The sequence below is a fragment of the Bufo bufo genome, chromosome 10, assembly GCF_905171765.1.
Source record: "Bufo bufo chromosome 10, aBufBuf1.1, whole genome shotgun sequence".
NCBI lineage: Eukaryota > Metazoa > Chordata > Amphibia > Anura > Bufonidae > Bufo > Bufo bufo.
In genome coordinates this window covers 66,179,761-66,205,352 of record NC_053398.1, presented here as the reverse complement: position 1 = coordinate 66,205,352, position 25,592 = coordinate 66,179,761, and the positions used below count along the sequence as shown (strand labels likewise).

General features: G+C 45.8%; 1 protein-coding gene across 2 annotated transcripts in view; it reads left to right on the top strand.

Moving 5' to 3' along the window:
• The first annotated feature begins 19,156 nt into the window (after positions 1–19,156).
• The window catches only part of STX5 (syntaxin 5), a 65,771-nt gene continuing 59,335 nt past the window's right edge, over positions 19,157–25,592 (top strand). Inside the window, exon 1 of one of the 2 annotated variants that reach the window (XM_040409702.1) lies at positions 19,157–19,293. The gene's annotated coding sequence lies outside the window, so the exon portion shown is untranslated. Of the gene's footprint in view, positions 19,294–19,381; positions 19,593–25,592 lie in introns of those variants that run through there. The other variant, XM_040409703.1, reaches the window with a different exon arrangement.

Here is a 25,592-nt window from a genome sequence, read left to right as displayed (position 1 = left end):
ATTCATTAAGGTACACAGATCCCCACCCTTTGTTTTTATTTCTCTTTCTGTCTCCGGGCTGCTGTTCTTCTTCCTTCCCCGGTCCAGGACACGTTGGTTCTTTGCTTTTGTTTCTCTCTCCTACTGCTATTAGTGCAAACTGATTAGCCTAGTTGTCTGTGGCGAGGGTATAACCTACCTGGGCGGAGCCAATCTTTTTAGTATCTAGTGTCGCCTCCTAGTGGTAGCTGTGTCCCCCAATGAATTGAACGAGAAAGGGATTTTACGGTATATTCTTTTTCGACTTTTATGTGTATGGAGATGTGTAAGGACTCCCTTTTTTACGGAGCAATCTTTACTTTTCATTGATACCATATTAGGGTGTGTATAAATTTTTGATTGCTTTTTACTTTTTTTGTGGGAGATGAGCAACAAAAAAACCTGCAATTTTGACTTTTTTCTGTTTCACTGTCTGCCGTATGGTATAAATATTTTTATATATAGTTTTTTTTACGTATTTTTATTTTAATTTTATGGAAAGGGAAGTGACTTGAATTTTTATATTTTTAACCACCTCCGGACCGCCTAACGCAGGATTGCGTTCCGGAGGTGGCAGCGCTGCGCAGAGTCACGCATATACGCGTCATCTCGCGAGACGCGAGATTTCGCTCCAAGCCGGCCCGCGCATGCGCATCGCGGGCCGGCAAAATTCAAAGAACAAGTTCGTCACCAGCCTGCCAGCAACGATCATTAGCTGGCAGGCTGGCGATTTTCAAAAAATCCAATCCAAAGTCATATAACAGATCATATTAGTAAATATGATCTGTTATATGGCTTGTCTGCTCCTGTGCTGGTCCTTTTCGTCGGTTGGATCCAGCACAGGAGCAGACTGAACTGTGAGTACACCAACACTACACCTTAGCCCCAGATCACCCACCTGCACCCCAATTAACCCTTTGATCACCCCTTTGATCGCCCCTGTCAATCACTAGTGAAAGGAAAAAAAGTGATCAGTGTAAACTGTCACTTTTTTTTTTTCACTGGTATTGGCTGTTAGGTTTTAGGGATAGTTTAGGCCCCTTGGTTAGGTAGTTAGCGTCAGTTAGCGCCCACCCCACCGCACCGCAGTCACTTTTATTCGCTGTTTAGCGTATCGCTAATCAGCATTTGTACTTTTATAGTATCTGTAAGTGATCAAAACTGATCACGGTCAGATCTATAATAGTATTAGTGTCACCTTAGCTCGCCCTCCACCCAAAACGCAGTGTTTGCCCGATCAGGCCTGATCGGTCGCCCACACGTGCGTTCACCCACGCCCGCCCCACCGCAGTGACAAAAAATTATTATTTTTTGATCACTGCACATTCATTTTACACGCACTGCGGCGATAAAAAAATCAGTTTTGATATTTTTTATCAACCGCAGCAGCCTCCGGTACTTCGCTAGCCTCCCCTTTGTAAGACAGGTTTGCTTTTTTTCTTGGGTAGTCTCAGGGAATACCCCTAAATTTAGTAGTCCAAAATGTCAAACAGGGGGTATTCTTCTGAAGAGGCCTACAGGATTCTGACCCAGTCGGATGAGGAGTGGGAACCCTCATCTGACGAATCTAGCGGGTCAGAATATGAACCTGTGGAAAGCAGTGGCTCTCTGACCCAAAGTTCGGACGAGGAGGTGGAGGTCCCTGGCAGCACCAGGCGTACCCGGCCCCATGTCGCTAGACCACAGGTTACGCAGGATCCGCTTCAAGAGCAGCAGAGTGGGGCTGTCGCTGCCGGATCACGTGGTGAGGCATACACCAGCAGCGCAGCCCTTCCTGGACCTAGTACCAGCACTGCCGTACAACCTGGTGAAGTAGCGAGCACCAGAAGGGCAGTTGAAGCTGGTACGGTGGCACGTGCAATAGTTACCCCGTCGCAGCCACCGCAAAGACGGGCCCGTAGAGCCCCTAGAGTCCCTGAGGTGCTGGCAAATCCTGATTGGCAGTCACCAACTTCAGCCGCACCAGTAGTTCCCCCTTTCACCGCCCAGTCTGGAGTTCGGGTTGAGACGGCTCAAATCGGTTCGGCCCTGGGATTTTTTGAGCTGTTCTTGACTGCGGAGCTCTTGGACTTAGTCGTGGCAGAGACCAACCAGTATGCCACACAATTTATAACCGCTAACCCGGGAAGCTATTATGCCCAGCCTTTCCGGTGGAAACCAGTCCAAGTTTCCGAGCTTAAAATTTTTTTGGGCCTTCTCCTCAACATGGGCCTGACAAAAAAGCATGAATTGCGGTCATATTGGTCAACGCACCCAATCCATCACATGCCCATGTTCTCTGCTGCTATGTCCAGGACACGATTTGAGACCATCCTACGTTTTCTGCATTTTAGCGACAATACCACCTCCCGTCCCAGAGGCCACCCTGCTTTTGACCGGCTCCACAAAATTCGGCCCCTCATAGACCATTTCAACCTGAAATTTGCAGATTTGTATACCCCTGAGCAAAACATCTGCGTAGACGAGTCCCTAATACATTTTACCGGGCGCCTTGGCTTCAAACAATACATCCCAAGCAAGCGTGCCCGGTATGGGGTCAAATTGTATAAGCTCTGTGAAAGGGCCACAGGCTATACCCACAAATTTCGGATCTATGAGGGAAAAGATCAGACCCTGGAGCCGGTCGGTTGCCCTGACTACCTGGGGAGCAGTGGGAAGACAGTCTGGGACTTGGTGTCACCCTTATTCGGCAAGGGGTACCATCTTTATGTGGACAATTTCTACACAAGTGTGGCCCTCTTTAGGCATTTGTTTCTAGAACGGATTTGCGCCTGTGGCACCATGCGAACTAGTCGCGTGGGCTTCCCCCAACGGCTTGTAACCACCCGTCTTGCAAGGGGGCAGAGGGCTGCCTTGTGTAACGAAGAACTGCTCGCGGTGAAATGGAGAGACAAGCGTGACGTTTACATGCTCTCCTCCATTCACGCAGACACGACAATCCAAATTGAGCGAGCAACCCGTGTCATTGAAAAGCCCCTCTGTGTCCACGACTATAATGCGCTCATGGGAGGGGTGGACTTCAATGACCAGATGTTGTCTCCGTATTTAGTTTCCCGCAGAACCAGACGCTGGTATAAGAAGGTGTCTGTATATTTAATTCAATTGGCGCTCTACAATAGTTTTGTTCTCTACAGTAAGGCTGGGAGAACAGGATCCTTCCTCAAATTCCAGGAAGAGATCATCGAGAACCTCCTTTACCCAGGAGGTTCCGTGGCCCCATCCACCAGTGTAGTTAGCCGTCTACACGAGCGACATTTCCCCAGTGTCGTTCCTGGTACCTCAACCCAACCGTCACCCCGAAAAAGATGTCGTGTCTGTAGCAGGAGTGGAATAAGGCGTGACACCCGCTATTTCTGTCCTGACTGTGCTGACCACCCTGCCCTATGCTATGGAGAGTGTTTCCGGAAGTACCACACACAGGTACACTTAGCATAGGGATCACATCTCACCAGGACAGGCACACAGGGCTATTAGGGCCCATTCACTCACAGCTGCTGCAAACCTCTCCTTTCACCTGGGATAAAGTGCATAATGTACTTCGCCACATCTTTGGGCGATTTGCGCTTTGCACATTGTCCCATGGGGAAGGAGAGGTTTGTTCTATAAAAGGTAAAAAAAACTAAACAAAAAAAAAAAATACCGGTAAGTAAAAAAGTTAAATGTTCAGTTAAAAAAGTTTAAAAAAAGTTTCTATGTTCTGTTCAACAGTTAATAAAGTTATTGCTTTGCGGCCTGGTTTTTTCTTTTTTGTTTTGTTTTTTTTACCTTTCAGGTGGACCAACCGATCGACTAGCTGCAGCACTGATGTGCATTCGGACAGAAGCATTGCGCTGCTGTCAGATTACACGCAAGTCGGTGTATGCGGCGCTGCAAGACGAGATTTCTCCTCTGCAGTAAAAGATACGTTTGCCGAGGCATATGAGCTGAGGAGGTGGCGGTGTTCATATACTTTGGCAAACACTTTGTATATATAAAAAAAAAAATCCCGGCAATGATTTATTCATCCACATCGATTGATGTGAATGGAGAAATCTGGTTTGCCAGGGCATACGAGCTGAAGTGGGTATGGATGTTGGGCGGAGCTCCTATGTCCTGGCAGACGCCTTTCCCCTCCTTTTTCTTTTTTTGGCAGAGATTTTTTCATCCACATTGATCGATGCGAATGAAGAAATCTGTGCCGTTCATTTTTTTCTTTCAGCCCAGAGGCTGAACGGAAAAAAAAAATCTCATTACCCGTATGCTCAATATAAGGAGAATAGCAGAAACTCCTAATGCTGGGCATACATGTAATGATTGCGGAGACCCTCAAATGCCAGGGCAGTACAAACACCCCACAAATAACACAATTTTGGAAAGAAGACACCCCAAGGTATTCGCTGAGGGGCATATTGAGTCCATGAAAGATTGAAATTTTTGTCCCAAGTTAGCGGAAAGGGAGACTTTGTGAGAACAAAATCAAAAAAATCAATTTCCGCTAACTTGTGCCAAATTTTTTTTTTTTCAATGAACTCGCCATGCCCCTCATTGAATACCTTGGGGTGTCTTCTTTCCAAAATGGGGTCACATGTGGGGTATTTATACTGCCCTGGCATTTTAGGGGCCCCAAAGCGTGAGAAGAAGTCTGGTATCCAAATGTCTAAAAATGCCCTCCTAAAAGGAATTTGGGCACCTTTGCCCACCTAGGCTGCAAAAAAGTGTCACACATGTGGTATCTCCGTATTCAGCAGAAGTTGGGGAATATGTTTTGGGGTGTCATTTTACATATACCCATGCTGGGTGAGATAAATATCTTGGTCAAATGCCAACTTTGTATAAAAAAAATGGGAAAAGTTGTCTTTTGCCAAGATATTTCTCTCACCCAGCATGGGTATATGTAAAAAGACACCCCAAAACACATTCCCCACCTTCTCCTGAGTACGGAGATACCAGATGTGTGACACTTTTTTGCAGCCTAGGTGGGCAAAGGGGCCCACATTCCAAAGAGCACCTTTCGGATTTCACAGGTCATTTACCTACTTACCAGACATTAGGGCCCCTGGAAAATGCCAGGGCAGTATAACTACCCCACAAGTGACCCCATTTTGGAAAGAAGACACCCCAAGGTATTCCGTGAGGGGCATGGCAAGTTCCTAGAATTTTTTATTTTTTGTCACAAGTTAGTGGAAAATGATGATTTTTTTTTTTTTTTTTTTTTCATACAAAGTCTCATATTCCACTAACTTGTGACAAAAAATAAAAATTTCCATGAACTCACTATGCCTATCAGCGAATACCTTGGGGTCTCTTCTTTCCAAAATGGGGTCACTTGTGGGGTAGTTATACTGCCCTGGCATTCTAGGGGCCCAAATGTGTGGTAAGGAGTTTGAAATCAAATTCAGTAAAAAATGACCTATGAAATCCAAAAGGTGCTCTTTGGAATGTGGGCCCCTTTGCCCACCTAGGCTGCAAAAAAGTGTCACACATCTGGTATCCCCGTACTCAGGAGAAGTTGAGGAATGTGTTTTGGGGTGTCTTTTTACATATACCCATGCTGGGTGAGATAAATATCTTGGTCAAATGCCAACTTTGTATAAAAAAATGGGAAAAGTTGTCTTTTGCCAAGATATTTCTCTCACCCAGCATGGGTATATGTAAAAAGACACCCCAAAACACATTCCCCACCTTCTCCTGAGTACGGAGATACCAGATGTGTGACACTTTTTTGCAGCCTAGGTGGGCAAAGGGGCCCACATTCCAAAGAGCACCTTTCGGATTTCACAGGTCATTTACCTACTTACCAGACATTAGGGCCCCTGGAAAATGCCAGGGCAGTATAACTACCCCACAAGTGACCCCATTTTGGAAAGAAGACACCCCAAGGTATTCCGTGAGGGGCATGGCAAGTTCCTAGAATTTTTTATTTTTTGTCACAAGTTAGTGGAAAATGATGATTTTTTTTTTTTTTTTTTTTTCATACAAAGTCTCATATTCCACTAACTTGTGACAAAAAATAAAAATTTCCATGAACTCACTATGCCTATCAGCGAATACCTTGGGGTCTCTTCTTTCCAAAATGGGGTCACTTGTGGGGTAGTTATACTGCCCTGGCATTCTAGGGGCCCAAATGTGTGGTAAGGAGTTTGAAATCAAATTCAGTAAAAAATGACCTATGAAATCCAAAAGGTGCTCTTTGGAATGTGGGCCCCTTTGCCCACCTAGGCTGCAAAAAAGTGTCACACATCTGGTATCCCCGTACTCAGGAGAAGTTGAGGAATGTGTTTTGGGGTGTCTTTTTACATATACCCATGCTGGGTGAGATAAATATCTTGGTCAAATGCCAACTTTGTATAAAAAAATGGGAAAAGTTGTCTTTTGCCAAGATATTTCTCTCACCCAGCATGGGTATATGTAAAATGACACCCCAAAACACATTCCCCACCTTCTCCTGAGTACGGAGATACCAGATGTGTGACACTTTTTTGCAGCCTAGGTGGGCAAAGGGGCCCATATTCCAAAGAGCACCTTTCGGATTTGACAGGTCATTTTTTTGAGAATTTGATTTCAAACTCCTTACCACACATTTGGGCCCCTAGAATGCCAGGGCAGTATAACTACCCCACAAGTGACCCCATTTTGGAAAGAAGACACCCCAAGGTATTCTGTGAGGGGCATGGCAAGTTCCTAGAATTTTTTATTTTTTGTCACAAGTTAGTGGAAAATGATGATTTTTTTTTTTTTTTTTTTTTCATACAAAGTCTCATATTCCACTAACTTGTGACAAAAAATAAAAATTTCCATGAACTCACTATGCCTATCAGCGAATACCTTGGGGTGTCTTCTTTCCAAAATGGGGTCACTTGTGGGGTAGTTATACTGCCCTGGCATTCTAGGGGCCCAAATGTGTGGTAAGGAGTTTGAAATCAAATTCTGAAAAAAATGACCTGTCAAATCCGAAAGGTGCTCTTTGGAATATGGGCCCCTTTGCCCACCTAGGCTGCAAAAAAGTGTCACACATCTGGTATCTCCGTACTCAGGAGAAGGTGGGGAATGTGTTTTGGGGTGTCATTTTACATATACCCATGCTGGGTGAGAGAAATATCTTGGCAAAAGACAACTTTTCCCATTTTTTTATACAAAGTTGGCATTTGACCAAGATATTTATCTCACCCAGCATGGGTATATGTAAAAAGACACCCCAAAACACATTCCTCAACTTCTCCTGAGTACGGGGATACCAGATGTGTGACACTTTTTTGCAGCCTAGGTGGGCAAAGGGGCCCACATTCCAAAGAGCACCTTTTGGATTTCATAGGTCATTTTTTACTGAATTTGATTTCAAACTCCTTACCACACATTTGGGCCCCTAGAATGCCAGGGCAGTATAACTACCCCACAAGTGACCCCATTTTGGAAAGAAGAGACCCCAAGGTATTCGCTGATGGGCATAGTGAGTTCATGGAAGTTTTTATTTTTTGTCACAAGTTAGTGGAATATGAGACTTTGTATGAAAAAAAAAAAAAAAAAAAAAAATCATAATTTTCCACTAACTTGTGACAAAAAATAAAAAATTCTAGGAACTCGCCATGCCCCTCACGGAATACCTTGGGGTGTCTTCTTTCCAAAATGGGGTCACTTGTGGGGTAGTTATACTGCCCTGTCATTCTAGGGGCCCAAATGTGTGGTAAGGAGTTTGAAATCAAATTCTGAAAAAAATGACCTGTCAAATCCGAAAGGTGCTCTTTGGAATATGGGCCCCTTTGCCCACCTAGGCTGCAAAAAAGTGTCACACATCTGGTATCTCCGTACTCAGGAGAAGTTGAGGAATGTGTTTTGGGGTGTCTTTTTACATATACCCATGCTGGGTGAGATAAATATCTTGGTCAAATGCCAACTTTGTATAAAAAAATGGGAAAAGTTGTCTTTTGCCAAGATATTTCTCTCACCCAGCATGGGTATATGTAAAATGACACCCCAAAACACATTCCCCACCTTCTCCTGAGTACGGAGATACCAGATGTGTGACACTTTTTTGCAGCCTAGGTGGGCAAAGGGGCCCATATTCCAAAGAGCACCTTTCGGATTTGACAGGTCATTTTTTTCAGAATTTGATTTCAAACTCCTTACCACACATTTGGGCCCCTAGAATGCCAGGGCAGTATAACTACCCCACAAGTGACCCCATTTTGGAAAGAAGAGACCCCAAGGTATTTCGTTATGGGCATAGTGAGTTCATAGAAGTTTTTATTTTTTGTCACAAGTTAGTGGAATATGAGACTTTGTAAGAAAAAAAAAAAAAAAAAAAAAAAAATCATCATTTTCCGCTAACTTGTGACAAAAAATAAAAAGTTCTATGAACTCACTATGCCCATCAGCGAATACCTTAGGGTGTGTACTTTCCGAAATGGGGTCATTTGTGGGGTGTTTGTACTGTCTGGCCATTGTAGAACCTCAGGAAACATGACAGGTGCTCAGAAAGTCAGAGCTGCTTCAAAAAGCGGAAATTCACATTTTTGTACCATAGTTTGTAAACGCTATAACTTTTACCCAAACCATTTTTTTTTTACCCAAACATTTTTTTTTTATCAAAGACATGTAGAACTATAAATTTAGAGCAAAATTTCTATATGGATCTCGTTTTTTTTGCAAAATTTTACAACTGAAAGTGAAAAATGTCATTTTTTTGCAAAAAAAATCGTTAAATTTCGATTAATAACAAAAAAAGTAAAAATGTCAGCAGCAATGAAATACCACCAAATGAAAGCTCTATTAGTGAGAAGAAAAGGAGGTAAAATTCATTTGGGTGGTAAGTTGCATGACCGAGCAATAAACGGTGAAAGTAGTGTAGGTCAGAAGTGTAAAAAGTGGCCTGGTCTTTCAGGGTGTTTAAGCACTGGGGGCTGAGGTGGTTAAACATTTATTTTTTTTACACATTTTATATAGTTCCCATAAAGCTTGTTTCACACTTGTGTTTCGGTTTCTGGTTTTTATATCCGGCAGAGGATCTCCAAACTGGACCAAACCGGTTCAGTTTGATGCTAATACATCCGTTGTATTCGAATGTGGTTGTGTTACATCAAAAAGAAAAAAAAAACGGATCGGGCACTAAAATCAATGGGTCTCCACTTCTTCAAAACTCTGACTTCTGTTAGAAATCAGCACCTCTTTTCAAGAATGACAAACGTTTTTTCGTATGATACTACCACAGCAGAAAATATTGTATCTGGGGAACATCTACCCAATGAATTTTTGCATATACCTAACTACGAGATCAAAATTCGTGAATACGAGCGTGACCGTAGACAGCTCATCAGATGAGAGTTACATTGTAGTACGCTTACTGAATATTACAAGAGTAATCGAATCCCCAGAGGCCTGAGATCCCGCTTAAGACCCACACTCTTTGCTAACAAGAAAGGATTTTGTGAACGATTTCAGAGCATCTTGAACAAGCGTTCCTTTGACCTCATCCTTCTGACAATTGAAAAATTACAAACCTCAATTGGAGAATTATCCCAGAAGATTGCTACTACCCAAGCTCAACTCACCTCTACAACACCTGAAGAAGAATTAGCAAAAGCCAAGGAGAGAATTGATAAACTACAGGAGTTTAAGAAGAACACAGAACAAACACCAAAAATGTATACGAGACGCCGAGGACTATAGATTAGACACAGTCTATCGTTGGAAGGGGAATCAACAATAAAACTACAGGGGTTACCAATATCCTTATCACTCTGGGTCCTCAACATCTGACAGCGATAGATCCGGGAACTACAGACATCCATCCCGTTTTTTAGGCGAGCCACGGAGAAGAGGCAGATCAAGACGCGGAGGACCAGGAGGGGTGGCAGAAAGTCAAGAGGAACGCATACAGACACGATCCCAGGTAAGGGCAACTTAGTCATCAACATTTCATCTATCAACTTATCACCTGCAAAGATTTCAGTTCTACAGAAAGGCCTATCGTTTTGTCCAACACCTAAGCTTAATACTTTTATATTAGAACAAGAACTGCAAAAGTTCTACCGAACTTTGAGGCTTAAAGGGACACTGACAGGCGAAATCAGCATATATAGTTAGATATATCACATTACAGGTCTTATAGAGTCTTTTAAAAGCATATAACAATCCCCCCTGTCCACCTTATAAAGAGCGAAATATAAAGTTTTATAACCTGCTTCTCCTGTCAGCAATCTGCCCAAGGGGCGGCGTTTCATGTGAAAATGCGCCCAGCCAGCCTTCCCAACTGCCGTTCTTAAGCCCCGCCCAGCTCATCATTATTCACTTCGCTGGGCGGGGCTAGAACTCTCCCCAGTCCCGATCCTGCGCAATTCAATCCTCCCGGCATCGCTCATGCCCAATCTTCTGCGCCTGCGCCCCGCCGTCGGACGCACTATAATTAACCCCTTATATGATGTGAGTGAGCAGCGCTCTGAAGCGCTGCTCTGAACAGTGCATGGCTGAGGCTGCAGCAGCCTCAGCCATGCACTGTTCAGAGCAGCGCTTCAGAGCGCTGCTCACTCACATCATATAAGGGGTTAATTATAGTGCGTCCGACGGCACGGCGGGGCGCAGAAGATTGGGCATGAGCGATGCCGGGAGGATTGAATTGCGCAGGATCGGGACTGGGGAGAGTTCTAGCCCCGCCCAGCGAAGTGAATAATGATGAGCTGGGCGGGGCTTAAGAACGGCAGTTGGGAAGGCTGGCTGGGCGCATTTTCACATGAAACGCCGCCCCTTGGGCAGATTGCTGACCGCAGATGCAGGTTATAAAACTTTATATTTCGCTCTTTATAAGGTGGACAGGGGGGATAGTTATATGCTTTTAAAAGACTCTATAAGACCTGTAATGTGATATATCTAACTATATATGCTGATTTCGCCTGTCAGTGTCCCTTTAAGGCCCATTTCCAGGAATCATTACCACAACCATTTAATACACCTGACTCACCTGGAATATTATCTATTGAACATTTAGGCCTCAGAAACAGGAGCTCTTTCATGCCATCGCAGAATAAGCACCCCATTGAGATATGCATTTGCCTCTCCCAGAATACAATAAGGAACCTTGTGACAGCAAACACGCAGGGCCATTTTAGACGCACTAACAATTTGTCTTCAGACGAAAAATTAGCTCTGGATACGCTACAACAGAATATGGACATTGTACTGTCTTCTCTTCAGTAACCATTGCATAGTTTTTGTTAATGTGTGTTCATAGGTGTGCCTACAGCGGCATCTAGTGACCTTTAGCTGTAAGCGCATTGTCTGCCTTGTTATAAACTATGCATATTCATTAGGTCCCCTGACTTCCTGCTCGCAGGGCTTTGTGGGATAGAGACAGGCACCTTCTTCCTTTTTCCTTCACCTCTTGGAAGGAGCAGCTGCACATTGTGTGTCTCTTTACTAAAGCATCATCGGTAAGGGATTAATTAATGTTTTCTTATAAGCTTTGTGTACATTGTGCTGTACATTCAGTTCTTGTATGTTCATTTTTTCTTATAGTTTACCTTATCTACTGCCGGTTAATAAAACCACAGATTACAGAAACAAGTCTCATCTTATTAACTAGTAGAATGGTGATATTTGCCTGTTGAACTGCATATAGACCCCGTGGGTACATGTTGTGAGAATAGGACAGACATCATCATCAAATCTGCGGATAAGTGAGGAGCCCTTGTCGTTATGAACAAGGCGGATTATTTAACTGAGATAAGGAGACAACTATCAGATACTGACACATTTGGGATAATACCCAGGGATCCCACTATGCAGATACAAGAATTAATCTCTAACACAATTAGAACCTATTCACAATTAGATGTCATAGACCCCAAAACTGGGACATTTCTCACTAAGCAGGATCCAATCACCCCTGTATTCTATATACTGTCTAAAATCCATAAGAGCCTTGTCAACCCCCCGGGACATCCCATAGTCGCCTCAATTGACTCTGTATTCTCCCCCTTAGCGATCTACATGGAAAAAATCCTCACACCACTAACAAGGACGTCCAGATCTTTCATATTAGATACCTCTGACTTTCTCAATAAACTACAGAGAATAGACACAACACCGGGCTGTACCCTGTTGACTTAAGGCTACTTTCACACTAGCGTTCGGGTGTCCGCTTGTGAGCTCCGTTTGAAGGCTCTCACAAGCGGCCCCGAATGCATCCGTCCAGCTCTAATGCATTCTGAGTGGATGCGGATCCGCTCAGAATGCATCAGTCTGGCAGCGTTCAGCCTCCGCTCCGCTCAGCAGGCGGACACCTGAACGCTGCTTGCAGCGTTCGGGTGTCCGCCTGGCCGTGCGGAGGCAAGCGGATCCGTCCAGACTTATAATGTAAGTCAATGGGGACGGATCCGTTTGAAGATGACACAATATGGCTCAATCTTCAAACGGATCCGTCCCCCATTGACTTTCAATGTAAAGTCTGGACGGATCCGTTCAGGCTACTTTCACACTTAGAATTTTTTTTAAACTATAATGCAGACGGATCCGTTCTGAACGGATACAAACGTCTGCATTATAGGAGCGGATCCGTCTGAGCAGACATCAGACGGACCCGCTCTGAACGGTAGTGTGAAAGTAGCCTTAGATGTCAACAGTCTGTATACATCAATAACACATGAAAGGGGATTACAGGCCACAAAACCAGTCCGTCACGGACGAGACACAACAAGAATTCTGTTTCAAACTCCTTGAGATTGTCCTTACAAAAAAATAAAATTCTGTTCGGCGACACCTACTACGGCCAAAAGAGGGGCACTGCTATGGGGTCTAATGTATCCCCTTCTTATGCCAATGCCTACATGACAGCTTTTGAAGACGATCACGTCTGTACACATCCATTATTTTGTCAATATGCCAATGTTTGGTATCGTTTCATAGACGACATTTTTTGCATTTGGAGGGGCCCCGTTTCCACCATACAGGCCTTTGTCAATGACTTGAACCAGATACACAGGGAACTTGGCTTCACACTACACACCAGCCAGGAAGAGATCAGTTTCCTTGATACATTGGTCAGGATTGACCAGACAGAAATTCTTAGCATAGACCTCTATGCTTTTTGGATGATGCTTTGAAAGGTCTAAGAGAAACTCCCGAGCCACGTCAGACCTCTAAAGATGGAAACAGAGTGGCCTGTGTAACTACATACCATCCCCTAATACCTAATATACAACAGGCCTTAAAAAAACATTGGCTTTTATTAGCTAAGGCCTACCTAAGGGAATTTCATCGTCCTCTACTAACCTGTTACAAGAGATCGCCCAACATTAGGGATAAGCTAGTCAGGGCCTATGTGGGCAGCTTTATCAAGATTCCAAAACAGACATTTTTACGCAGTCGAAGACAGGGGACATATCCCTGCCTTCACTGCGCCCGATGTTCAAGCATCATCAAGGGAGAATATGCCACACATCCATACACAGGACATGCCTTTCCCATCAGAGGATTCTTTACCTGTGACTCTAGCTTTGTGATCTACCTATTTAAATGTCCATGCAGTCTCGCGTATGTCGGTGAAACTACACAACATATAAGCAGGGGTGTGGAATTCCTATCGCCCGACGCCCGGGACATGCAGTTCCGGGCGCCGGGCAAGTAGTTTGAACAGTTGTTTAGCCCTGTGTGGGCAAGTAGCAGGGACGTGTCGGTTGGGCAGTAATAGGAGCGGTCATATGCTAGCCGCGAGCTGACCGCTCCTACATCTATGTCAGCCTGCCCCTGCATCGTGCATATGAGTACCGTACATATCACTTCCTGCAGGCGGCCCCCGCTCCTCCCGGCTCCTGTATCGAAGTCTCCGCCCACCTGCCAGCACAGGAGCGCACAGTAAGTCAGCACACTGACTGTCTCCAGAGACTGAGTAATTGCAGGCCAAGATGGGAGAAGAGGAGTGAGAGACCCCACGGCCCCCTGCAGATGAGCGTTCCTCCCGGAGCCTGTCCATATCGCAGCTCCCGGCCTGACCTGCAAGCGCTGACTGGGGTCACATAGCATTATACTGATTTATGATGCTATGTAACCCTTACAGTTCTGGAATGTATTGGATAACACTGACAGCATTATGTCAGTATTATCCAACACATTCCAGAACAGTAAGGGTTACATAGCATCATAAATCAGTATAATGCTATGTGACCCCAGTCAGCGCTTGCAGGTCAGGCCGGGAGCTGCGATATGGACAGGCTCCGGGAGGAACGCTCATCTGCAGGGGTGTCAGAAATAAAGGTTGTGCTGTCTGTCTTCTGAGGCTCTGGCCCTGCCTGCAATCTGCACTGCACGTGGCACTTGATAAACTATAATGTCTCCCTGTTGCCCCCATACAGTATAACGTCTCCTTGTGGCCCCCATACAGTATAACGTCTCCCTCTTGCCCCCATACAGTATAACGTCACCTTGGGGCTGCCCTAGTGCCCCATACAGTATAACGTCACCAAGCGGCTGCCCCGCACAGTATAACGTCACCCTGTGGCCCCTGCCCCCATACAGTATAACGTCACCCTGTGGCCCCCGCCCCCATACAATATAACGTCTCCCTGTGGCCCCCACCCCCATACAGTATAACGTCTCCCTGTGGCCCCCACCCCCATACAGTATAACATCTCCCTGTGGCCCCCGCCCCCATACAGCATAACGTCTCCTTGTGGCCCCCGCCCCATACAGCATGACATCTCCTTGTGGCCCTGCCCCCATACAGCATAAAGTCTCCTTGTGGCCCCCGCCCCCATACAGCATAACGTCTCCTTGTGGCCCTGCCCCCATACAGCATAACGTCTCCTTGTGGACCCCGCCCCATACAGCATAACATCTCCTTGTGCCCCCGCCCCATACAGTATAACATCTCCTTGTGCCCCCGCCCCCATACAGCATAACGTCTCCTTGTGGCCCTGCCCCCATACAGCATAACGTCTCCTTGTGGACCCCGCCCCATACAGCATAACATCTCCTTGTGGCCCCCGCCCCATACAGTATAACATCTCCTTGTGGCCCCCGCCCCCATACAGTATAACGTTAGTATAAGTTCAGGACAAGTAGATGGTCATGAGGGACAAGTAGATTGAGCCCCCACTTTAGTCCTTCGACAAGTATTTTTTTTTTTTTATTTCCACACCCATGTATACGAGACCGCATAAGTAAACACAAATCAACCATCAGATTGGGTCATACCTTATTACCCATTCTGCACCACTTTGTGGAACAAAAACATCAAGTCTCTCAACTTCGGTACCAGATTCTGGAACAGGTTGATCCACCCAGGAGAGAAGGCAATCGGACACTCCTTTTGAAACAAAGAAAGGCTTTTTGGATCCATAAATTGGGAACACTCTCGCCGCATGGTCTAAATCGTGAATGTGATTTTTTTTTTTATTAATGTATGATTTGGTTATCATGATTATACATGACTGGTACAGGGTCTAACACGATTTTGTTTTTCCACAGACCTGCTGATCCTCTTATCCACAACGGGTTAGACAACCTTTCCCCTCCCAAAACCCCCACTCTTTCCCTTCCTTCCCTCCCCATTTTTCTTTTACCCCCTCCTTCCCCGTTTACCCCTTCCCTCCCTGTTTGTGCTAATATGGTCCTGTAACCTCAATTTTAACATTGTCTGTTCTTCATATTAAACAAAAACATTTTTTATTTAGGTACCATTCACGTTCAGCCAGCTTATTCATCCCCCCTTTCGTTATTGTGCTATTACTCCTATGTGTGATACACTTTATACTCAGCTGGTGGAATGCATAACTAGACATCTGCTGCCCACGTGACATCACTGTGGAGCGCATTAATGAGTTCATCATTGACAGTATTGTCACCACATTAAATCTATATAATTTTGAATCTACTATACCTCCCACACCCATATAATTACTGCCCGGCTGATGACACACAAATTCTGGCATTCCGTATACACCGTGACATAGCAGAGGAACGCATACATGCGCACTGGAAGTGCGTTCCACAAGTCACGTGACCAGAACTACGCGTGGCCCATAAAATGTAGATAATAGCGCACAGACTACCACGCCATACAGCCAGCGCCCAGCCACTTGTCGCACATGTACTACAGGTACCTAATGTTTGTCCTTTGCCTTACTCCTATTTTTTACAGGACCAACGATGTTTCCAAGGACCGCTCTAACTAGTCCACACCTTTGGTGGCATTCCCAATATACTGGACCACACAGCTTATACCTACATTCCATGTGTATTATTTCATATTTATCAAGCCTTTTGAGAGTCTCTTTGAATCATGAGAATTATTGATTGAAGGACTTTGTTACCAGCTAAAAAAAACAAAAAAACTGTAGACCCTACATTTGTGTCACTATTTATGACACTTTGGGAGATAATGTTTGAATCATGGGAATAATGAATTGAAGGACTTGGTTATCAACAATATCCTTCTATCGTGTATTTATGTACTATCCCAGTTACTGCAATTAGCTCAATATGTGTTTTCTTTACCATGAATTTATGTATTAATCTATGTACTACTTTAATTTCTGCATAACCTTATATGAAGAGCTTGATATGTGTTTTTCCCCCCTTTTTTTCCACTCCTTTTTTCATATCACTTTTGAGTTTTGTACTGGTTGACTAAAAAGATCCTATGTAATTGCAGATAATATGTGACCGCTGAAGAAGGTCTATTCAGACCGAAACGTACGGTCAAGGATTTATGTTATAGCTTTTGGATGTAAAGTATTGGGCAACTGGATTATGAAACCACTGTGTGAATAATTATATTCTTTTGAAACGCAAAAACCTAGCAATCTGTGTGCCTCAATTTCCGTTATATAAAAAAAACTATAAGTCAATGGGTGACGGATCTGTTTTTTTTTTGGACTTACATTGGTTTTGCTACCAGATCCAGTTTGTTCCATTTTGCAGACCGGATCCAAAACCGCAGCAGTTTTGTGTCCGGTCAAAGAATGCAACAAAGTGGAACAGAATGTATCCTGATCAGTTTTGTCCCTGTTGACTATGAATGGGGACAAAAATTTAACCATTTGGGCCCAGTATAGAGCTCCTCTGCCCGGCCTCAAAACACCAATGCCACAACACAAGTGTGAAGTAGCCCTAACAAGACTGCTTCTGTCATACACTCTAATGCAGTAGCCACAGATAATGCTGGCATTAAAACCTGAAGGAAAAAAAAGGACTTGATTAATAAAGATAAAATAGGGGAGAACACACAATCAGCATCCCTATGAACCCAGCTTTATACCAATCTAGAGCAAATCTATTTTATGTACATTCCCGTGTGAATATCACTGCCGTTGCTTCAGCCCCTCCAACATACAGCATACCTCCCAACTAGGGCTGCAGTAAACGATCATTTTAGAAATCGAATATTCTATTGATTATTTTTTACGATTAATCTAGTATTCTAATAACAAAAAATTTATAAAGAAAAACACTCATCAGACCCCCTGCCATCAGTCCCCAACACCCTTCGTTCACTCCTGTGTGATCAGCCCAAGTGCTTCAGTTTCCCCCCCAGTGCCTTCAACTTTCCCCCCCCCCTGTACCAGCAGCTCCCCTTCCCCCTAGTGAAATCATATCTCTCCCCCCCCCCGCTACTCCTTACACCCGGAGTGCACAGCCTCATTAGTTGCTATGACGCTGTGCACTCCGGGTGCCCGGCCTTTGTTGCACCAACTTACCTTTTCCAGCAGGGGCGCCGCCGCCGACACTCCATCGTTCTGCGCTGCTCTGCGTCTGACATTAAACAGTTTCCCGGGGTCTGTCCACCACCAGGTGCAGCTCCCCGCCTCTCTCATTGAAGTGAATGGGAGCGCACCGCGAATGCGCGGCCACCGCTCTCATTCATTTCTATGGGGCCGACGGAAATAGCCGGCTATTTTCGGAGGCTTCATAGAAATGAATGGAGGGCGGCTGCGCATGCGTAGTGCGCCCTCAAACTTTCTCCGCTCCACTCACCTTGTAGGTGCGGGTCCCAGAGGTGGGACCTGCACCTATCAGATGAGGGCATATCCTAGCGATATGCCCCCATTGTCTAAGATGGGATAACCCCTTTAACGGAAGCTATGCCCAGATATGTGCTCCCCTCACAATAGTTATGCCCAGATATGTGCACCAATACATGCCCCCTTCACACTAGTTATGCTTATATGTGCCCCCTTCACAGTTGCTATGCCCAGTTATGTGCCCAATCGCAGTAGTTATGCCAGATATGTGCCCCCCCCAGAAAAGTAGTTATGCCAGATATGTGCCAACAAAAAAACAAATACTCACCTGGTTCCTCTGATGATCAGAGCTCAGCAGCCGACAGGATATTGTCACATGTTGCGCTGTTGGGAGGAGGTTGATGCCACAGCTCCTCCCCCACAGACCAGCAGAGCAATGTGTGAGGGTATCGAGCTGCTGCTGGGGAGCGCCGGCCGCTAAATGGTGAAGAAGGGAGCGGACTCCCTGTTTCACCATTACTATGGACACAGATAAAGCTGAGAGTAGAACATACCTCAGCCATCTGGGACCGTACGACAGCCACCAAAATCTGGGGCTGTCCCACTGGATCCAAGACTGTTGGAAGGTATGAGTTTATTAATGCACATTTACTTTACAGGTCAAGAGGGACATTTAGGAGCAAAGAGAGACAAAGGGACTTGGGTTAAAAAGAGGGACACTTGGGAGGTATGCATACAGTCCCATGTAAATATCACTGCCATTGCATCAGCCCCTCCAACATACAGTCCCATGTAAATATCACTGCCATTGCATCAGCCCCTCCAACATACAGTCCCATGTAAATATCACTGCCATTGAATCAGCCCCTCCAACCTACAGTCCCATGTAAATATCACTGCCCTCGCATCAGCCCCTCCAACATACAGTCCCATGTAAATATCACTGCAATTGCATCAGCCCCTCCAACATACAGTCCCATGTAAATATCACTGCCCTCGCATCAGCTTTTCCAACATACAGTCCCATGCAAATATCATTGCCATTACTCCAGCCCTTCCAACATACAGTCCCACAACCCACTCCTCTCTCCATCAACCTCCCACCGTCTCTTCCTGTGACGGGAGCATCTCCGTTCTAGTCACTCACTACCCTATGACCACACATAACTATTTCCGGGTTCTAGGCCTGCCTCTGTTTCGACGTCATCACTCTGAGCCGTGAGCTGCACAGGAACCAGTGACGCGGGAGTACGTGGCGCAGACGTCAGCGAAACCCCCGGCATAGTCTGAAACAGTGAGCGGTGGTGAGCGGAGAAACGGACGGGGAATTGTGACGCTAAATAGAAACGTATGTACTACTCGCCGTACACATAGGCTTATTGTATGCAGATGGGGTCTCGTATTGTAAGGGAACAATTTCTGTACCCTCAGGCAGCGGTGGCTTATCGTGATGTATATCGATGACGTCATAAGAAGGGGCTGAAGGGCAGTGACCAGGGGCTGTGCCGGTGACGTCATTAGTGGTCTGTGTTACTGTGTTGAATTACAGCTTCAATGTATCTTCCGCTCCTGAACTCCAAAGCCGGCTGGCTGCTCAGTACGGGTCAGGTCTTGGGTTTCAGTCACAGCCACAGGTCCAACCATCAAAAGAAACTCTAACTTTGTGACGCATTGCTTTACTTAGGGCTCTTTCACACTTGCGTTGTTGGGTTCCGGCATAGAGTTCCGTCGTCGGGGCTCTATGCCGGAAGAATCCTGATCAGGATTATCCCCATGCATTCTGAATGGAGTGAAATCTGTTCAGGATGTCTTCAGTTCAGGACCGGAACGTTTTTTGGCCGGAGAAAATACCGCAGCATGCTGCGCTTTTTACTCCGGCCAAAAATCCTGAACACTTGGCGCAAGGCCGGATCCGGAATTCATGCCCATTGAAAGGCAATAATCCGGATCCGGCCTTAAGCTAAACGTCGTTTCGGCGCATTACCGGATCCGACGTTTAGCTTTTTCTGAATGGTTACCATGGCTGCCAGGACACTAAAGTCCTGTTTGTCATGGTAAAGTGTAGTGGGGAGCGGGGGAGCAGTATACTTACCGTCCGTGCGGCTCCCGGGGCGCTTCAGAGTGACGTCAGGGCGCCCCACGCGCATGGATGAGGTGTCGCATGGATCACGTCATCCATGCGCATGGGGCGCCCTGACGTCATTCTGGAGCGCCCCGGGAGCCGCACGGACTGTAAGTATACCGCTCCCCACTACTACTATAGCAACCAGGACTTTAATAGCGTCCTGGGTGCCATAGTAACACTGAACGCATTTTGAAGACGGATCCGTCTTCAAATGCTTTCAGTTCACTCGCGGTGTTACGGATACGGCGGGCACCTCCGGCAAATGGAGTACACGACGGATCCGGACAACGCAAGTGTGAAAGAGGCCTTATGTTGTACTGGTAGGTACTAAAGAAGCATTTACATGCTTGGTGCGACAGAAGATTGTGGGGAAGGCTGCTCATTCAATGGAGGAGACCACTGTATTTACATACAGCGATCTCCTCCACTGTAAGAAGACGAGGGATTGCTCCTCGTTCTCATACAGCTGCATTGTTTCTGGGCAGCAGGTCAAACCCCTTAGTGACCTTTTTACTGATGTAAACAATGGGGGTTTTAGCTAAACAGCTGCCCTTAATCAATCATTACATGTACTTAAAGGGATTCTGTCACCAGGTTTCACCCCTGTCAGCTAAACATATGCTGATGTTCAGGGCCTCATCAGGATTCCTAATGTGGGCTTCTAAATGTGATCCTTAGCCTTAGGGCTCTTTCACACTTGCGTTGTCCGGATCCGGCGTGTACTCCATTTGCCGGAATTACACGCCGGATCCGGAAAAACGCGAGTGAACTGGAAGCATTTGAAGACAGATCCGTCTTCAAAATGCGTTCAGTGTTACTATGGCAGCCAGGACGCTATTAAAGTCCTGGTTGCCATAGTAGGAGCGGGGGAGCAGTATACTTACAGTCCGTGCGGCTCCCGGGGCGCTCCAGAATGACGTCAGAGCGCCCCATGCGCATGGATGACGTGTCCATGCGATCACGTCATCCATGAGCGTGGGGCGCCCTGACGTCACTCTGGAGCGCCCCGGGAGCCGCACGGACTGTAAGTATACTGCTCCCCCGCTCCCCACTACACTTTACCATGGCTGCCAGGACTTTAGCGTCTTGGCAGCCATGGTAACCATTCAGAAAAAGCTAAACGTCGGATCCGGCAATGCGCCAAAACGACGTTTAGCTTAAGGCCGGATCCGGATTAATGCCTTTCAATGGGCATGAATTCCGGATCCGGCCTTGCGGCAAGTGTTCAGGATTTTTGGCCTGAGCAAAAAGCGCAGCATGCTGACGTTTTCTCCGGCCAAAAAACGTTCCGGTCCGGAACTGAAGACATCCTGATGCATCCTGAACGGATTTCTCTCCATTCAGAATGCATTAGGATAAAACTGATCAGGATTCTTCCGGCATAGAGCCCCGACGACGGAACTCTATGCCGGAAGAAAAGAACGCAAGTGTGAAAGAGACCTTATTTTGCTAAAAAACAGGTTTTACTAACCTGTCACTCAAAGAAATAAGGTGCCCAAGGGGATGTCAGGGGATGCAAGGTGCCCGCCGCACCCACCGCCGTTCGTGCCCAGCGCCGCCTTTCCAGACTTCTGCACCGCCTCCTAATCCTCTGTGCCGCCTCTCGCTCTTCCTCCATCCTCCCTCCTCCTGCTGTAAGATCTTGCGGGTGACTTGCATTATTCCTTCCCATGTGCATACCCTTACATTTGTCAGTGTTAAACCTCATCTGACACTTATCTGCCCAAGCCTCCAGTCTATCCAGATCCCTCTGTAGTAGTATACTGTCCTCTTCCGTGTTAATTACTTTACAGTTTAGTGTCATCTGCAAAAATTTATATTTTACTGTGCAAGCCTCCTACAAGATCATTAATAAATATATTGAAGAAAATAGGGCCCAATACTGACCCCCGAGGTACCCCACTAGTGACAGTGACCCAATCTGAGTGTGTACCGTTAATAACCACCCTCTGTTTTCTATCATTGAGCCAGTTACTTACCCACATACAGACGTTTTCTCCCAGTCCAAGCATTGTACAGTCCTGATCAAAAGTTTAAGACCACTTGAAAAATGCCAAAAAATCCTATTTAGCATGGCTGGATCTTAACAAGGTTCCAAGTAGAGCTTCAACATGCAACAAGAAGAAATGGGAGTGAGACAAAACATTTTTTGACCATTCAATTTAATGAAAACAACAAATAAACTGAAACAGGCTAAAGTTTAGGACCACACCTCCAAAAAAAACTAACCCCCCCCCCCCCCAAAACAGAAATCCAACTTCCAAACATGAACTCAGTAATGAGTAGCTCCGCCGTTACTGTTTATCACTTCCAAAATTCGTTTCAGCATGCTTGATGCAAGCGTTTCCATGAGGTGAGTGGGAACATTTCTCCAAGTGGTGAAGACGGCCGCACGACGGCCATCTACTGTCTGGAACTGTTGTCCATTTTTGTAAACTTCCCTTGCCATCCATCCCCAAAGGTTCTCAATTGGATTTAGATCAGGGGAACACGCAGGATGGGCCAAAAGAGTGATGTTATTCTCCTGGAAGAAGTCCCTTGTCCTGCGGGCATTGTGTACTGTAGAGTTGTCCTATTGAAAAACCCAGTCGTTACCACACAGACGAGGGCCCTCAGTCATGAGGAAAGCTCTCTGCAACATCTGGACATAGTGGAAGGGTAATATAATATACTATATTAGGTGGCTCACCAATAGAGCACAACAAAATGGGTGCACACTTCAAATAGACTCGCCCGTCCTATGGAATGAATAGTAGCCAGCGTCCGTTTGATGCCCCTGCACTTCCTGAAGCTCCATTGTTCCACTGAAGGAAAAAGCACCCCAGACCATTATGGTGCCCCCTCCACTGTGGCGCGTAGAAAACATCTCAGGTGGGATCTGCTTGTCATGCCAGTAACGTTGGAAACAATCAGGACCATCAAGGTTACATTTTTTCTCATCAGAGAATAAAACTTTCTTCCACCTTTGAATGTCCCATGTTTGGTGCTCTCTTTCAAAGTCCAAACGAGCAGTTCTGTGGCGTTCAAGGAGACGAGGTCTTTGAAGACGGTTTTTGTTTTTGAAGCCCTTCAGTCTCAGATGCAGTCTGATGGTTATGGGGCTGCAGTCAGCACCAGTAAGGGGCTTAATTTGGGTCGAGGATCGTCCAGTGTCTTGACGGACAGCCAATTGATTCCTCCAGCTCAGTGCTGATTAAATATTTTTGGGTCTTCCACTTGACTTTTTTGTTCCATAACCCTCAGGATCATTTAAGAAATTCCAAATGACTGTCTTACTGCGTCCCACCTCAGCAGCGATGGCGCGCTGTGAGAGACCCTGCTTATGCAGTTCAGCAACCCGACCACGTTCAAAAAGGGAGAGTTTTTTTGCCTTTGCCATCACAACATGTGTCTACCTGAAAATGACAATGAATCCACATCTTTGCACAAATTTGGCCTTTAAAGGCATGTGGTTCAAAAATTTGGATCAGCTGAAAAACAGCCTGTTTCAGTTTAATCGTTATTTTCAATTAATTGAAGGCTCAAAAAATGTTTTGTCTCACTCTCATTTCTTCTTGTTGCATGTATACTGCTCCCCCGCTCCCCACTACACTTTACCATGGCTGCCAGGACTTTAGCGTCTTGGCAGCCATGGTAACCATTCAGAAAAAGCTAAACGTCGGATCCGGCAATGCGCCAAAACGACGTTTAGCTTAAGGCCGGATCCGGATTAATGCCTTTCAATGGGCATGAATTCCGGATCCGGCCTTGCGGCAAGTGTTCAGGATTTTTGGCCTGAGCAAAAAGCGCAGCATGCTGACGTTTTCTCCGGCCAAAAAACGTTCCGGTCCGGAACTGAAGACATCCTGATGCATCCTGAACGGATTTCTCTCCATTCAGAATGCATTAGGATAAAACTGATCAGGATTCTTCCGGCATAGAGCCCCGACGACGGAACTCTATGCCGGAAGAAAAGAACGCAAGTGTGAAAGAGACCTTATTTTGCTAAAAAACAGGTTTTACTAACCTGTCACTCAAAGAAATAAGGTGCCCAAGGGGATGTCAGGGGATGCAAGGTGCCCGCCGCACCCACCGCCGTTCGTGCCCAGCGCCGCCTTTCCAGACTTCTGCACCGCCTCCTAATCCTCTGTGCCGCCTCTCGCTCTTCCTCCATCCTCCCTCCTCCTGCTGTAAGATCTTGCGGGTGACTTGCATTATTCCTTCCCATGTGCATACCCTTACATTTGTCAGTGTTAAACCTCATCTGACACTTATCTGCCCAAGCCTCCAGTCTATCCAGATCCCTCTGTAGTAGTATACTGTCCTCTTCCGTGTTAATTACTTTACAGTTTAGTGTCATCTGCAAAAATTTATATTTTACTGTGCAAGCCTCCTACAAGATCATTAATAAATATATTGAAGAAAATAGGGCCCAATACTGACCCCCGAGGTACCCCACTAGTGACAGTGACCCAATCTGAGTGTGTACCGTTAATAACCACCCTCTGTTTTCTATCATTGAGCCAGTTACTTACCCACATACAGACGTTTTCTCCCAGTCCAAGCATTGTACAGTCCTGATCAAAAGTTTAAGACCACTTGAAAAATGCCAAAAAATCCTATTTAGCATGGCTGGATCTTAACAAGGTTCCAAGTAGAGCTTCAACATGCAACAAGAAGAAATGGGAGTGAGACAAAACATTTTTTGACCATTCAATTTAATGAAAACAACAAATAAACTGAAACAGGCTAAAGTTTAGGACCACACCTCCAAAAAAAACTAACCCCCCCCCCCCCCCAAAACAGAAATCCAACTTCCAAACATGAACTCAGTAATGAGTAGCTCCGCCGTTACTGTTTATCACTTCCAAAATTCGTTTCAGCATGCTTGATGCAAGCGTTTCCATGAGGTGAGTGGGAACATTTCTCCAAGTGGTGAAGACGGCCGCACGACGGCCATCTACTGTCTGGAACTGTTGTCCATTTTTGTAAACTTCCCTTGCCATCCATCCCCAAAGGTTCTCAATTGGATTTAGATCAGGGGAACACGCAGGATGGGCCAAAAGAGTGATGTTATTCTCCTGGAAGAAGTCCCTTGTCCTGCGGGCATTGTGTACTGTAGAGTTGTCCTATTGAAAAACCCAGTCGTTACCACACAGACGAGGGCCCTCAGTCATGAGGAAAGCTCTCTGCAACATCTGGACATAGTGGAAGGGTAATATAATATACTATATTAGGTGGCTCACCAATAGAGCACAACAAAATGGGTGCACACTTCAAATAGACTCGCCCGTCCTATGGAATGAATAGTAGCCAGCGTCCGTTTGATGCCCCTGCACTTCCTGAAGCTCCATTGTTCCACTGAAGGAAAAAGCACCCCAGACCATTATGGTGCCCCCTCCACTGTGGCGCGTAGAAAACATCTCAGGTGGGATCTGCTTGTCATGCCAGTAACGTTGGAAACAATCAGGACCATCAAGGTTACATTTTTTCTCATCAGAGAATAAAACTTTCTTCCACCTTTGAATGTCCCATGTTTGGTG